The sequence below is a fragment of the Oncorhynchus mykiss genome, chromosome 15, assembly GCF_057628025.1.
Source record: "Oncorhynchus mykiss isolate SJ-2025 chromosome 15, ASM5762802v1, whole genome shotgun sequence".
In the NCBI taxonomy this organism is placed as follows: domain Eukaryota; kingdom Metazoa; phylum Chordata; class Actinopteri; order Salmoniformes; family Salmonidae; genus Oncorhynchus; species Oncorhynchus mykiss.
In genome coordinates, this window is record NC_143036.1 from 28154952 (window position 1) to 28170150 (window position 15199).

Consider the following 15199-nt stretch of genomic DNA (forward strand, 5'->3'; position numbering starts at 1 on the left):
TTGTATGGGGAAAACACTCCACTACCCGACCTTGTCTACTGTAGGAACAGATGCTGTAAATTAGGTCTATCTTGTTGTGTTATATACCGTATGTGGTTGTCAGCCATGTCGCAAGAGAAATATAGGCTAACTATAATTTTGCTTTTAATCTTCGGGAAGTTGAATCTAAAGTTACCAATTGGGAGTTTTTTTCCTCCATGTGGGATCATCAATATCATTACAAGTTAAAATGCCCGATACGGGCAGCCATTGCAAGCATCTGAGTGGATGTCCACTTACAATACACGTTATGACTGGGGTTGAGGTGGTGAGGGAAGGTGTGAAAGTTGTAATGTCCATTGACAGATCTGTAAGACAGGCTACTTATACCAGTAGTTGTTCCTGCTGATTTGCATGCAAACCAAAAGGAGGAAGCAAGGCCTTCAGCTGGGGTGCGCGTTGAGGTGTTTTCTTTGAGAGATGTAGACAGACTTCCTTTGTCACTTCACAAACTACAGAGCGCAACAGTACATGTGGTTTGGTAATGACAAGGAGATAAGAATATCAGTATGAATCTGCATTTGATCTGTGAGAACCCTTAGGCTGTTTTATCTGTTTTTATGAGACAAAACATAATTCATTTTCGCTTTCCACTTTTTTCAAAATGCAGGTACAATAGACTGGTGCATGCCCCAACCATGAGAAATGGGCCATTTGAATTAGTCATTATCACATACCTGTAATTGAATAGGTCATTAACAAAGAGAAAGATCATTTTAGATGAATCCCATAAGACCAGTGCAGCCAGGCCAGACAGTTCAGTAACAACTATGAGTATTTCTGCTGCCTGTTCTCACTGCTCAGAGACTGGTTGGGTTTGTCTACTTAATGTGAAATCACCATGAAAGCCTCTCACTTCAGTGGTAAGTCAATTGAGTTGACCCAGTGAAATTCTCTCAAATGAACCTCAATCTACACATCCTGTATAGCACGATGACTCATAAAGGACTGCATTGCTTTTCATTTCTTTTTAGAAGATACACATACTCTACATGCTTTGTATTCCCACTCATGCATTCATTCTTTGTTCATCTGACACAACTTTATTACATTATAATAACACAACAATATACGATATGTTATCCTAATAAACATAACATACCAAGGCAAATATGTGACCTCTATAGCCTTCCTAACCGAGTGACAGTTCTTTCTTACATTTAGATTTACATGCACATATCTTTATTACTGTAGGCTACTGTTGGCTACTATTGTTCAGTGCATTTTTATTAATAGCTGTAGGCTACTTTGACGTCAGCGTGGATTCGCAGGCTGTAAACCCATTTTTCATCCCACTCCCTTGAACACGCCCAGTATTACGAAGTGGTGGTGGACTCTGTATCCTGGTCGCTCTTGATAGTCGTTTTCGTCCTGTGATATACCAGTGAGACAAGACCATTCAATGAATTAACAGGAATAACTGTCCGTCGCGATGTGATACACGGACCATTCTGTTCGCCAATCTCTGATCATAGTTGTAAGTATTGACAACGGATTGCATTTATTGTCCTTTACTTTTTTTATCGGTTTCTTTACAGGATAGAGCTACTGACGAAGGCTGCGTGGCGGATGGAGGTGATTGTAGTCCGTAGTAGCCTACATGTGCTTAGAAATACCGTGCTCATATCTTTCATTGCCACTGAAGTTACGCGAAATTTCACTGTACACATTTAGGAAGGAATAGAAATGACTGCTCGCACGTCTGCGCTCATTGCCGCGCAACAATAGTTACAAAAAGAACTGTCCGGTTACTGTGTCAGTGCTCTCACACAAACTTTGTAGAGCTGTATTGCAGTTCCCATGTTTCGTAAGACAATCATTTTAGTTGATTCGCACGGACTCACTTATAGGGTTCTTTATCCAACCGACGGTGGGACTGCATCCATGGAACTAACCGAGGTTGAATTTCACCTATGAAGTAAACTAGAAGATATAATCTAGTCGGTTATATGCCGCCAAGCTACCTTTGAGCGTTCACTGTATTCATCTCTTCTTCTGATGGATACTCACAATCATCAATTCAAAATCAATAGTCAGTCAGTCTACAAATATGTTGATTTCATGACATTTATGTTGTGTGTTGCATGGCATGTGGACGCGTTGTATCCACTCACTTCGGTGATTACCTCAGGAAAGGGATATATTTGAATAAAGCTAGTTAAGTGCAGTGGGTCCTCCTTACTTTTGTCGGACACGTTCTGTCTTGTTATTGTTGGCTCTGCTGTCAAACATCCCTAAAACACACAAACGAAATATGCGTTGTTATTTTAAGAATGTGTGCCCAAAAGTCGACTCAAGACTAGTGTATGTCTCTTATACTTGGTTTGTTTTTGTTTGGTCCTGTATGAATGCTCCAAATTCCTGACCCTCGCGTATTATCCAAGGAAGACGGGGATCTACTGGTGCTTGTCCAGGATTCAGCAGGTCTGTTCTTTGCACAAGGGCAACCTAAAAAGCCCTCCTGACTGTGCTTAACCGCTGTCTCTCAGCTACAGTGCATGTCTGTGCATGTCTACAATCACTTTTTGTGAAGACATGACACTTTACTCATGTAGTGGAAAAAGTCAAGGTTCATCTATCTAGCATACCAAAAACAGCAGAAGCAAGGGCAACCTATTTTTAACGTATGTGCAAGGACAAAGGTATCTCTCGATGGAAACGTAGTAGGCATAGCCTATCTACAGGGACATCATGTGTTAGGAAATATTGGTGTCACCAACCTTTGCTGTTGCTTCTGGGGCCTTTGCACCCTGCCTTGAAAACCAACCTGGACTCGAGTAGACATAACATTAGTAAATGTAAATATATTAGCTAAAATGCTAAGTAGTTACAAACTAGCTATGTAAGTAGTTGTTAAAGTTGCTAAATGCTAATGTTGTCCGTGATGAGATTCGAACACGCATCCTTTGGGTTGCTAGACGTTCGCGTTAACCTTTTGTCTTATATAGCCATACCAAACATAACATATCATACTTATTTGAGTGTTCCGGCTTTACAGTTACAATGTTACATCTAGTCTATGCGACTAAGCTGTGAAAACATATCGGACGGAAGTGCTATAGTGTTAGCTCGGCCTTCTCTGGTTAGCAGATTTAAAACATGCGTTGGAGGGCGCCTTTGTTGTTTGTCTCTTGCCATGTGCTGTAAAACATCAAAGACGGGTTATGTTGAAATTGTGTAGGCAGGGCCTATAGTTGTTGTGGGGTGTATATTGCTGGGAGTAGTTAAAAGGGGAATGTGTAGGCCTACGTTTTGTATGCTATTTCTCTGATGTGTCTGTATGAGTCAGTGCATGTGCCAGTTCTGGGAGATGCTGACTGGTTCTGTGAAGCATTCCTCTTAACTTTCTCACTTCCCAGTCCCTGTCACGCCACTGATCAGAGAGGGACAGATAATGTACCCTCATCCTCTCTTGGGTAGGAAGCCTGACTGTCCATATGAACCTCAAATATCCTAACTGAAATGTAACCAATCGTTCTTGATTTGAGGAGAACATCATCTCTCTTTACATGTCAATGGGTTGTGTGATGGCACTGTATCATAGGAAGGTTATGAACACACTTAACTCTTTCAGCAGATGCTTCATTATTAGCATTCCAGTACCTGATCCAGTTATCAGTCCCTCTCTTCTATGTGGTGTGTATCTTTAGCAGGTACATGCAAAATGGCCTTTGCATTAGACACTCAACATTGGGCTATAAATAACCTGGCCTCTCCTGAAGATAAAGTGTTGAGGACAGACTATCCTTAGCTTCCTGGTGAACAGGTGTATTCATTAGTGCACACTGTAGCGAAACATTTTGCAACGGAAAGTGTTTTACAACAGAAACAAGAGTTTGTTATTGAACAAGTTCAGTTAGTCCCTCCTCGTTTTGGTCAGTTTGCTTCCGTTAGGTGAATACAAGCCTGCATCATTCATGCACGTGCACACACACCACCACCACCTCCTGACTTCTGAAGGTAAAGATGAATCCCATACATACAGTTAATTCGACTCGATCTCCCTAGTGGCGCAGCAGTCTAAGGCACTGTGTCTCAGTGCTAGAGGCGTCACTACAGACCCTGGTTCAATCCTGGGCTGTATCACAACTGGCCGTCATTAGGAGCCCCATAGGGCGGCGTACAATTGTGCCAGCGTCTTCCGGGTTAGGGTTTGGCCGGGGTAGGCAGTCATTGAAAATAAGAATTTGCTCTTAACTGACTTGCCTAGTTAAATAAATGTTCAATAAATAAAATCATGGGCTGTTAAGCCTTCTGTGTCGCCCACGTGTCAGTGGACACCATAGAGTGGGGTTGCTACACCGCAGATGGCACATCAGCAGGGGAGAAATTCATCTTTCACACCTCCCTGTTGCCACAGCGCCCCCGCACCAAATCTCCATCCTACAGTACATGATGCTGGAGCCATCCTATAGAAAGTAGAGTTTAGTTGTCAGCCTGAGACAGGCCTAAGCAGTGAATTACCCCTGCATACTTCTGTTTGGAGCGTTTTATTCAAAGAGTTTTCTTTTTTGTGTCAGCTATTAATCCATGAAATTATATGCAGGCTTTGTTATAGGACGTGGAAGAATCACAAAAAACTATTATCTTCTTGTACCCCTACCTTGACTCATCACATAAAGCTGCTGTTTTCAGAATATCTGACCAGCCAACTTGAGACATTTTTAATTATCCCTCTATCAAAGCCTGAAAGCAGCTGCCTCTCCCTTTTGAAGCAATTTGTAATTATGCCCTCTGACTGTGAAATCGAGATGACTCACAGTGTGACTCCACCAGTTGCATTCTCTTCCTTATTTTCAGTCTCTAGGCTACATGACAGCTCAATCGTGTTCTCAACTTCCTTTTTTTACTGTGGTAGAGTATAGTGGTAGCCCTCTACATTTTGAAAAGGTAATCATCTTTGCTTGGGTGGGATCTGCCGGAGATTGTTACATGTTACTAGTGCGTTCAGAAAGTATTCAGAACCCTTGACTTATTCTCAAATTGATTAAATATTTTTTTCCCCCTCATCAGTCTACACACAATACCCCACAATGACAAAGCAAAAACAGTTGTTTTGACAGTTTTTTGCACGTAAATAAAAAACTGATATCACATTTTACATAAGTGTTCAGACCCTTTACTCAGTACTTTGTTGAAGCACCTTTGGCAGCGATTACAGCCTTGAGTCTTCTTGGGTATATACCTACAAGCTTGGCACGCCTGTATTTGGGGAGTTCCTCCATTCTTCTCAGCAGATCCTCTCAAGCTCTGTCAGGTTGGATGGGGAGCATCGCTGCACAGTTATTTTCAGTTCTCTCCAGAGATGTTTGATCGGGTTCAAGTCCGGGCTCTGGCTTTGCCACTCAAGGACTTTGAGACTTGTCCCGAAGCCACTCCTGCATTGTCTTGGCTGTGTGCTTAGGGTCGTAGTCCTGTTGGAAGGTGAACCTTCACCCCAGTCTGAGGTCCTGAGAGTGCTCTGGAGCAGGTTTTCATCAAGGATCTCTCTGTACTTTGCTCCGTTCATCTTTCCCTCATTCCTGACTAGTCTCCCAGTCCCTGCTGCTGAAAAACATCCCCACATTATGATGCTGCCATCATGCTTCACTGTAGGGATGGTGCCAGGTTTCCTCCATACGTGACCCTTGGCATTCAGGCCAAAGAGTTCAATCTTGGTTTCATCAGACCAGAGAATCTTGTTTCTTATGGTCTGAGCGTCCTTTAGATGCCTTTTGGCAAACTCCAAGCGGGCTGTCATGTGCCTTTTTACTGAGGAGTGTCTTCCGTCTGGCCACTCTAACATACAGGGCCTGATTGGTGGAGTGCTGCAGAGATGAGAGAACCTTCCAGAAGGACAACCATCTCCACAGATAAACCCTGGAGCTTTGTCAGAGTGACCATCAGGTTCTTGGTAATTTTTTGGTACCCTTCCCCAGATCTGTGCCTCGACACAATCCTGTTTCGAGACTCTACAGACAATTAGTTTGACTTCATGGCTTGGTTTTTGCTCTGATATACTCTGTCAACTGTTTGACCTTTTATATAGACAGGTGTGTGTACTTTTTCCAAATCATGTCTAATCAATTGAATTTACTACAGGTGGACTCCAATTAAGTTGCCGAAACATCTCAAGGAGGACCAATTGAAACAATGCAACTGAGCTCACTTTCGGGTCTCATAGCAAATGTTCTTTACAATTTTATGTAAATAATGTATTTTCTAAATTTTAAATAAATGTGCTTGCCTAAATGGTAGAGGTCGACCGATTTATGATTTTTCAATTCCGATACCGATTATTGGAGGACAAAAAAAGCCGATACCGACTGGAATTGTTATTTTTTTTTGTAATAATGACAATTAAAACATTACTGAATGAACACTTATTTTAACTTAATATAATACATCAATAAAATCAATTTAGCCTCAAAAAAAAAAATGGTTTAAAGAATGCAAAAACAAACTGTTGGAGAAGAAAGTAAAAGTGCAATACAGTGGGGCAAAAAAGTATTTAGTCAGCCACCAATTGTGCAAGTTCTCCTACTTAAAAAGATGAGAGAGGCCTGTAATTTTCATCATTTTCATCATTTTCACTACAACAATGACAGACATAATGAGAAAAGAAAATCCAGAAAATCACATTGTAGGATTTATGAATTTATTTGCAAATTATGGTGGAAAATAAACTTTTGTTCTTGACCAAATACTTATCTCAATACTTTGTCATTGCCAACAAAGGGTATATAACAGAGGTCAAACGTTTTCTGTAAGTCTTCACAAGGTTTTCACACACGGTTGCTGGTATTTTGGCCCATTCCTCCATGCAGATCTCCTCTAGAGCAGTGATGTTTTGGGGCTGTTGCTGGGCAACACGGACTTTCAACTCCCTCCAAAGATTTTCTATGGGGTTGAGATCTGGAGACTGGCTAGGCCACTCCAGGACCTTGAAATGCTTCTTACGAAGCCACTCCTTCGTTGCCCGGGCCGTGTGTTTGGGATCATTGTCATGCTGAAAGACCCAGCCACGTTTCATCTTCAATGCCCTTGGTGATGGAAGGAGGTTTTCACTCAAAATCTCACGATACATGGCCCCATTCATTCTTTTCTTTACACGGATCAGTCGTCCTGGTCCCTTTGCAGAAAAACAGCCCCAAAGCATGATGTTTCCACCCCCATGCTTCACAGTAGGTATGGTGTTCTTTGGATGCGACTCAGCATTCTTTGTCCTCCAAACACGACGAGTTGAGTTTTTACCAAAAAGTTCTATTTTGGTTTCATCTGACCATATGCCATTCTCCCAATCTTCTTCTGGATCATCCAAATGCTCTCTAGCAAACTTCAGACAGGCCTGGACATGTCCTGGCTTAAGCAGGGGGACACGTCTGGCACTGCAGGATTTGAGTCCCTGGCGGCGTAGTGTGTTACTGATGGTAGGCTTTGTTACTTTGGTCCCAGCTCTCTGCAGGTCATTCACTAGGTCCCCCCGTGTGGTTCTGGGATTTTTGCTCACCGTTCTTGTGATCATTTTGACCCCACGGGGTGAGATCTTGCGTGGAGCCCCAGATCGTGGGAGATTATCAGTGGTCTTGTATGTCTTCCATTTCCTAATAATTGCTCCCACAGTTGATTTCTTCAAACCAAGCTGCTTACCTATTGCAGATTCAGTCTTCCCAACCTGGTGCAGGTCTACAATTTTGTTTCTGGTGTCCTTTGACAGCTCTTTGGTCTTGGCCATAGTGGAGTTTGGAGTGTGACTGTTTGAGGCTGTGGACTGGTGTCTTTTATACTGATAACAAGTTGAAACAGGTGCCATTAATACAGGTAACGAGTGGAGGACAGAGGAGCCTCTTAAAGAAGAAGTTACAGGTCTGTGAGAGCCAGAAATCTTGCTTGTTTGTAGGTGACCAAATACTTATTTTCCACCATAATTTGCAAATAAATAAATTAAAAATCCTACAATGTGATTTTCTGGATTTTTTTTCTTCTCATTTTGTCTGTCATAGTTGATGTGTACCTATGATGAAAATTACAGGCCTCTCTCATCTTTTTAAGTGGGAGAACTTGCACGATTGGTGGCTGACTAAATACTTTTTTGCCCCACTGTATGTGCCATGTAAAAAAAAAAGCTAACGTTTAAGTTCCCTGCTCAGAACATGAGAACATATGAAAGCTGGTGGTTCCTTTTAACATGAGTCTTCAATATTCCCAGGTAAGAGGTTTTAGGTTGTAGTTATTATAGGACTATTTCCCTCTATACCATTTGTATTTCATTAACCTTTTGACTATTGGATGTTCTTATAGGCACTTTAGTATTGCCAGTGTAACATTATAGCTTCAGTCCCTCTCCTCGCGCCTCCCTAGGCTCGAATCAGAAACACAACGACAACAGCCACCCTCGAAGCAGCGTTACCCATGCAGAGCAAGGGAAACAACCACAGGCTCAGAGCGAGTGCTGTTTGAAACTATTAGCGCACGCTAACTAGCCAGCCATTTCACTTCGGTTACACCAGCCTCATCTCGGGAGTTGATAGGCTTGAAGTCATAAACAGCGCAATGCTTGACGCACAACGAAAAGCTGCTGGCAAAACGCACTAAAGTGCTGTTTGAATTCATGTTTACGCTCCTGCTTCTGCCTACCACTGCTCAGTCAGATACTTAGATGCTTGTATGCTCAGTCAGATTATACGCAACGCAGGACACGCTAGATAATATCTAGTAATATCATCAACTATGTGTAGTTAACTAGTGATTATGATTGATTGTTTTTTATAAGATAAGTTTAATGCTAGCTAGCAACTTACCTTGGCTTACTGCATTCGCGTAACAGGCAGTCAGTCTCCTTGTGGAGTGCAACAAGAGGCAGGTCGTTATTGGGTTGGACTAGTTAACTGTAAGGTTGCGAGATTGGATCCCCCGAGCTGACAAGGTAAAAATCTGTTGTTCTGCCCATAAAGGAGGCAGTTAACTCACCGTTCCTAGGCCGTCATTGAAAATAAGAATGTCTTCTTAACTGACTTGCCTAGTTAAATAATGATTAAATAAAGTTGTATAAATAAAAAAAATCTGCAAAATCGGTGTCCAAAAACACAGATTTCCGAATGTTATGAAAACTTGAAATCGTCCCTAATTAATCGGCCATTCTGATTAATCGGTCAACCTCTACTAAATGCCAAGCGTCACGTCTGGAGGAAACCCGGCACCATCCCTACGGTGAAGCATGGTGGTGGCATCATCATGCTGTGGGGATGTTTTTCAGGTGCAGGGACTGGGAGACTAGTCAGGATCGAGGGAAAAGTGAACGGAGAAAAGTACAGAGAGATCCTTGATGAAAACCTGCTCAGGACCTTAGACTGGGGCAAAGGTTCATCTTTCAACAGGACAACAACGCTAAGCACACAGCCAAGAAAGCACAGGAGTGGCTCTGGGACAAGTCTCTGAATGTCCTTGAGTGGCCCAGCCAGAGTCTGTACTTGAACCCAATCAAACATCTCTTGAGAGACCTGAAAATACTCTCTCCATCCAACCTGACAGAGCTTGAGAAGATCTGCAGAGAAGAATGGGAGAAACTCCCTAAATTAATTTGTAATCGCTGCCAAAGGTGCTTCAACAAAGCACTGAGTAAAGGGTCTGAATATTTATGTAAATGTGATATTTCAGTTTTTTATGTATTTAATAAATTAGCAAAAATTTCTAACCCTGTTTTTGCTTTGTCATTATGGGATATTGTGTGTAGATTGAGGGGGGGAAACTATTTAATACATTTTAGAATAAGGCTGTAACGTAACAAAATGTGGAAAAAGTAAGGGGTCTGAATACTTTCCAAAGCTACAGTTTGTTCACTGTCATGGAAAGAGTGCATGGTATTTTCAGTAATCAACTTGGGCTAGTCTAGGCTTCCATCAATGCAGGTTTTTATTGCCTGCCTGGTGCTTGTAATGCGACTGGAGATGACTGAGGCTGCCTCAGAGCTACAATTCTCCACAGTGCCTAATTTGTTTTAACATATTTTGTTGGAGTGCCACCTCCACGCATACAGATCTGCCTCAGTTTTTTGTCGGGGGGAAAAAAATCGATGCAGAGTTAGACCTTAGTTAAGATGTGTTTTGTTCATTAGGCTTATATAACCGGCTCTAGTTTGAATATGATCATCCACACCCCCTTGAATAAAAAGCGTGAGCCAGTTTTCCTCCTCGGCTCTAAGCCCTATCTCACTCACAGTGAGCAACTGGAAGCTGTTGCCACGGTAACACACGTTTTAATTGAGAATGTATCAAACATGTAAAACAACACCAGCTAATTGAACAAATTGTGTCCCTCGATTCGTAGTCAGCTAACCTTTTTACTACTCTGACAAACGTCTCACTTTTTTCTCATGAGTGGGTCATTCTTATTCAGCACGACACGATGAGGGAGAGGAGAGCTGCGACTGCTTACCCTCTAAAATGCAACGTCGCTTTGTGTCTTCTAATTACTATGTTTTAAATTAGCATTGGGATTAGAGGTCGACCGATTAATCGGAATGGCCGATTAATTAGGGCCGATTGCAAGTTTTCATAACAATCGGAAATCGGTATTTTTGGGCTCCGTTTTCCGATTTAAAAAAAGAAGGGGAAAAAAAGTTTATACCTTTTTATTTAACTTGGCAAGTCCGTTAAGAACACATTCTTATTTTCAATGACTGCCTAGGAACTGTGGGTTAACTGCCTTGTTCAGGGGCAGAACGACAGATTTTCACCTCGTCAGCTCAGGGGTTTCAATATTGCAACCGCACAGTTAACTAGTCCAACGCTCTATAACCATTGCACTCCACGAGTAGTCTGCCTGTTATGCGAATGCAGTAGAAGCCAAGGTAAATTGATAGCTAGCATTAAACTTATCTTATAAAAAACAATCAATCATAATCACTAGTTATAACTACTAATCCAGTTTAGCAGGCAATATTAACCAGGTGAAATTGTGTAATTTCTCTTGCGTTCATTGCACGCAGAGTCAGGGTATATGCAACAGTTTGGGCTCCCTGGCTCATTGCGAACTAATTTGCCAGAATTTTACGTAATTATGACATACATTGAAGGTTTTGCAATGTAACAAGAATATTTAGACTTAGGGATGCCACCCGTTAGATAAAATACCGAACGGTTCCGTGTTTCACTGAAATAATAAACGTTTTGTTCATGATAGTTTCCGGATTCGATCATATTAATGACCAAAGGCTTGTATTTCTGTGTTATTATGTTATAATTAAGTCTGATTTGATAGAGCAGTCTGACTGAGCAGCAGCAGGCCCGTAATCATTCATTCAAACAGCACTTTCGTGCGTTTTGCCAGCAGCTCTTCTCAAGCACAGCGCTGTTTATGACTTCAAGCCTATCAGCCTAATGGCTGGTGTAACCAATGTGAAATGGCTAGCTAGTTAGCTGAGTGTGTGCTAATACTGTTTCAAACGTCACTCGCTTTTAGATTTGGAGTAGTTATTCCCCTTGCGCTGCAAGGGCCGTGGCTTTTGTGGAGCGATGGGTAACAATGCTTCGAGTGTGGCTGTTGTCGATGTGTTCCTGGTTCGAGCCCAGGTAGGGGCGAGGAGGGGGACGGAAGCTATACTGTTACACTGGCAATACTATAGTGCCTATAAGAACATCCAATAGTCAAAGCTATATGAAATACAAATGGTATAGAGAGAAATAGTCCTATAAATACTATATTAACTAAAACCTCTTACCTTGGAATATTGAAGTCTCATGTTAAAAGGAACCACCAACTTTCATATGTTCTCATGTTCTGAGCAAGGAACTTAAACGTTAGCTTTTTTACATGGCACATATTACTTTCTTCTCCAACACTTTGTTTTTGCATTATTTAAACCAAATTGAACATGTTTTGAGGCTAAATTGATTTTATTGATGTTTTCTATGAAGTTAAAATAAGTGTTAATTCAGTATTGTTGTTATTGTCATTATTACAAATAAAAAAAAATGGTTGATTAATCGGTATCGGCTTTTTTGGGCCTCCAATAATCGGCATCGGCGTTGAAAAATCATAATCGGTTGACCTCTAATTGGGATCATCACGCAAACCTAATGTTCTTGGAAAGTCATGTTCCCAACTGACCCTGGATCTGCGGACCATGCAAATCATCATGTGTTGACTCCACATCAGCCGCTATTGATTTTAAATGATGGCCTGCTTCATAGTGACAGCACATTGTAGTTTCCAACATGTGCTGTCCCACATATTGACCTCTCTGTAAATGCAAACACGTTTGTTGACAGTCCATTTATTTTTCAAAGACTCAAGGAAGTTCCGTTTCGATGCTACAAAAATGGCTTTTGTTTCTCTCCACTTATATAGCCTGTGCATTTATGATGCTCATCTGTTTTTTGGGGTACCGTTATTGCGATTTAAAGAAACCTGACATGCAATGGCGGTCAATCAATGTTTCTTTCGCATGCATCAAGCACTGACCCTAGGGTGTGTCAATGCATGCTCACTCCAGATGCAGTGTAGCTACAACCGGTGTAATATGGGACCTGTTTACCAGGCCATTATCACAATGTCATTTAGAAAATGAAGTCTACTACCGTCCTACAATCAGGGTCTAAATAGAATCTGTATTCAAGTCGTTGTTTGCTTAGTTCTCTCAGGCTTGATTCTGCCTATCGTGTTGTTACATATTAAGACGTGTGTGTGTGTGTGTGTAATATAAATGACAAGTTGACCCAGCAGTCTCTTGAACAGCCTGTATCTTAGAACAGTGAATACAATCTAAACCAAAGCTCTTATTCCACATCACGTTGGTGGGGTTAAAGCGTAGTACCTCCCCAGCGGTGTTGCTCAATGATGCGTAACTTATTCCATGATGCCTTGGCACCGATGTCACTTAATGTCCAAAGTGACAAGCCAAGTCCATTTTTATTTGGTATAGACCTAAAGCCCTTTGCTCTGGCGATACTTCCCCTTTTAAAACCTACAGTGTATCATAAACACATTTTTATTACAGTGGTAATAAGGTTCTACAGTGAAACATAAAGGGTGATCTGAAAGGAAGTAGATATTTGATATCCCATTTCCACGAGTATAACTATGAGGGGACTTTGAGCACAAAGTTCTTCAATTTCTAAGTCTTGTGTGGATTTCAGCCAACTCCAAGCCGAGATATCTTTGAAAGTTTCTCTCCAGAGCTCACTAGGAGTGACTGACTCGTTCGGGTGTTGTAGGCCAACGTCAAAGAACTAGAAGTCCAATCACATTCATGCATGAGCACTGCTAGTTCATTATGGCAGGCCATTTGTCCGCAGCCTATTTGTATGCAGGCTGATGAATCGTTGAGTAGTACAGCGCCGCCGGTCCTAATTGTCTCCGTCTACTGAACCTGCACTCAACCACACTCCGGAAAGGGCCAGAGAACTTGAGAGGTGCGTGCTTGGGGTTCATGTTCAAGTGGCTTTTCAAATCCAAAATGGTTTTAAAAGAAAAGATCAGGTTGAAGCATATCTTGTCATGAGGGTTCTCGTCACCAGTGATTCTCAAGGGGTGAGTTCGAAGTCTGGACCCAGTGCTGGGACTGGTCGTTCTTGGGTCAGTTAACTATAAAGCCTTGGTTGTGGTTATCAACATGGTTATGTCTATTTGGTGTGTCACAAAATTCAAAAGGCTTTATGCGGGTGACAATGCAAAAAATTAAAAATAAGAAGTTTGCTGTGACCATAGAAATAGAATGTCTATGGTTGTGACAATGAGGATTCTCGACCCCCCCCCCCATCTTGCACCTCAAACCACATTGGCTGATTTTAATTGCAGTGAACACAAGTCTTGGTTGAACAAACATTATGAATATTTTGTCTGGGCCCTATTGTAGCCTAACAGGAGGAAGTGGACTAGGGAGTGCAGTGGAAAATCCGAAGTACACACTGAATGAGAGGAAGTGTTGCACAATAGGAAGTGGTGTGCGTCTGGCCGCTGTGCCTCCCAGTTTCTACAAGACTGCTGCAACGTTGCCCTTCTCAAGAAACCCAGTCTGCATGAGAATCACGAAGGGCTGCACCTGTGACTTACTGTTGTCCAATAAATTCTCAACCTCTAGTAACATTGCATCCATGTGTCCTGTAATGTTAAGTGTTCAGTAATCTAGGGATAATCAAGGTCCTGGAGGTTGGAAATGTTTGTTGTGGCCAAGTGAAACTTTTGAGCTATTACATGATTATTGGACCTGAGGGATAGACCGAGAGGAATGTCGAATATTGTCCAGGTTAAGTTTTGTCGCAAAACTTGCAGTCAAAAAGAAGGAGCAAGAAAATGAGTTGAAAAAGACTGTTCATATCTGTTTTGGGAGGATGATTTGACTCACTGACTTAATTAACCTTTGTTTTCAGAACCTGACCTCTGCTGGAGGACTGTGACCTTGGCCACCCGCCAGGCTCGGCCTCCTTCCTCCTGACTGACACCTCCAGAGCTTCTGCTGGTTAGTATTAACACAAAGTTACCCCTATACGCTGATCTTGTGTCAGTTTTGCATTTCCCCTAGTAATGGTAGGTTAGGATTGGGGGGGAGGGGAAACGGATCCTAGTTCTGTAACTAGGGGAAGCTTCACCCCGGAGCTATCAACACCCACTGCTGTCATGTCCTGACTCATCTAACTTTAGGGTTCAACCGTAACACCATAGCAGAATATGCTATTCTGCTATAAGGCCTTTCTATTGGATTCTTTATACCTCAAGTGGAACATGACTTTGTGGAACTTCAGCTCTAACTGTGGTCACTCTTAAGCATAGTTATTTTTCTCCTCATTTTAAGTTCCTGTTATTATTTGGCGCTAGAAGAGCACTGTCGTTTGACTTTTTCCCCATCAGGGTCACAATGTGAACACGGTTTGTGTAATGCTGGTATGGAAACGAAGTGCGTTGTGGGCCATGGAATCGGTCGGAGTAAACAAGCAAACGAGCTTACTCCAGTGGCTTAGGTCTTTTATCGTTTTTCTAACTGATTAATAGTTTGTTCGGCCGGGTTTCTGTCTGAACATTTGTGATAGTTTGTTTTATTTTGTTATGCTAGTTTAGCCGATGTAAAATGGCTAGCTAGTTAGCTGTGCGTGCTAGTAGTGTTCTATCGGTGACGTCACCTGCTCTGAGAACTTGAATTAGTTGTTTGTGGAGTGACAGATAAGTTGTACGTGTGTTCAGAGGG

The 15199-nt window shown here is 41.9% G+C and overlaps 1 protein-coding gene across 9 annotated transcripts in view; it reads left to right on the forward strand.

Annotated features, from left to right (window-relative positions):
- The window catches only part of cyribb (CYFIP related Rac1 interactor Bb), a 39434-nt gene that overhangs the window by 1360 nt on the left and 22875 nt on the right, over positions 1–15199 (forward strand). Inside the window, exons 1-4 of one of the 9 annotated variants that reach the window (XM_090199797.1) lie at positions 1362–1516; positions 5829–5932; positions 13874–14097; positions 14388–14476. The gene's annotated coding sequence lies outside the window, so the exon portion shown is untranslated. Of the gene's footprint in view, positions 1–1338; positions 1517–5828; positions 5933–13873; positions 14098–14387; positions 14477–15199 lie in introns of those variants that run through there. The other 8 variants (XM_090199795.1, XM_090199799.1, XM_090199798.1 and 5 more) reach the window with 8 other exon arrangements.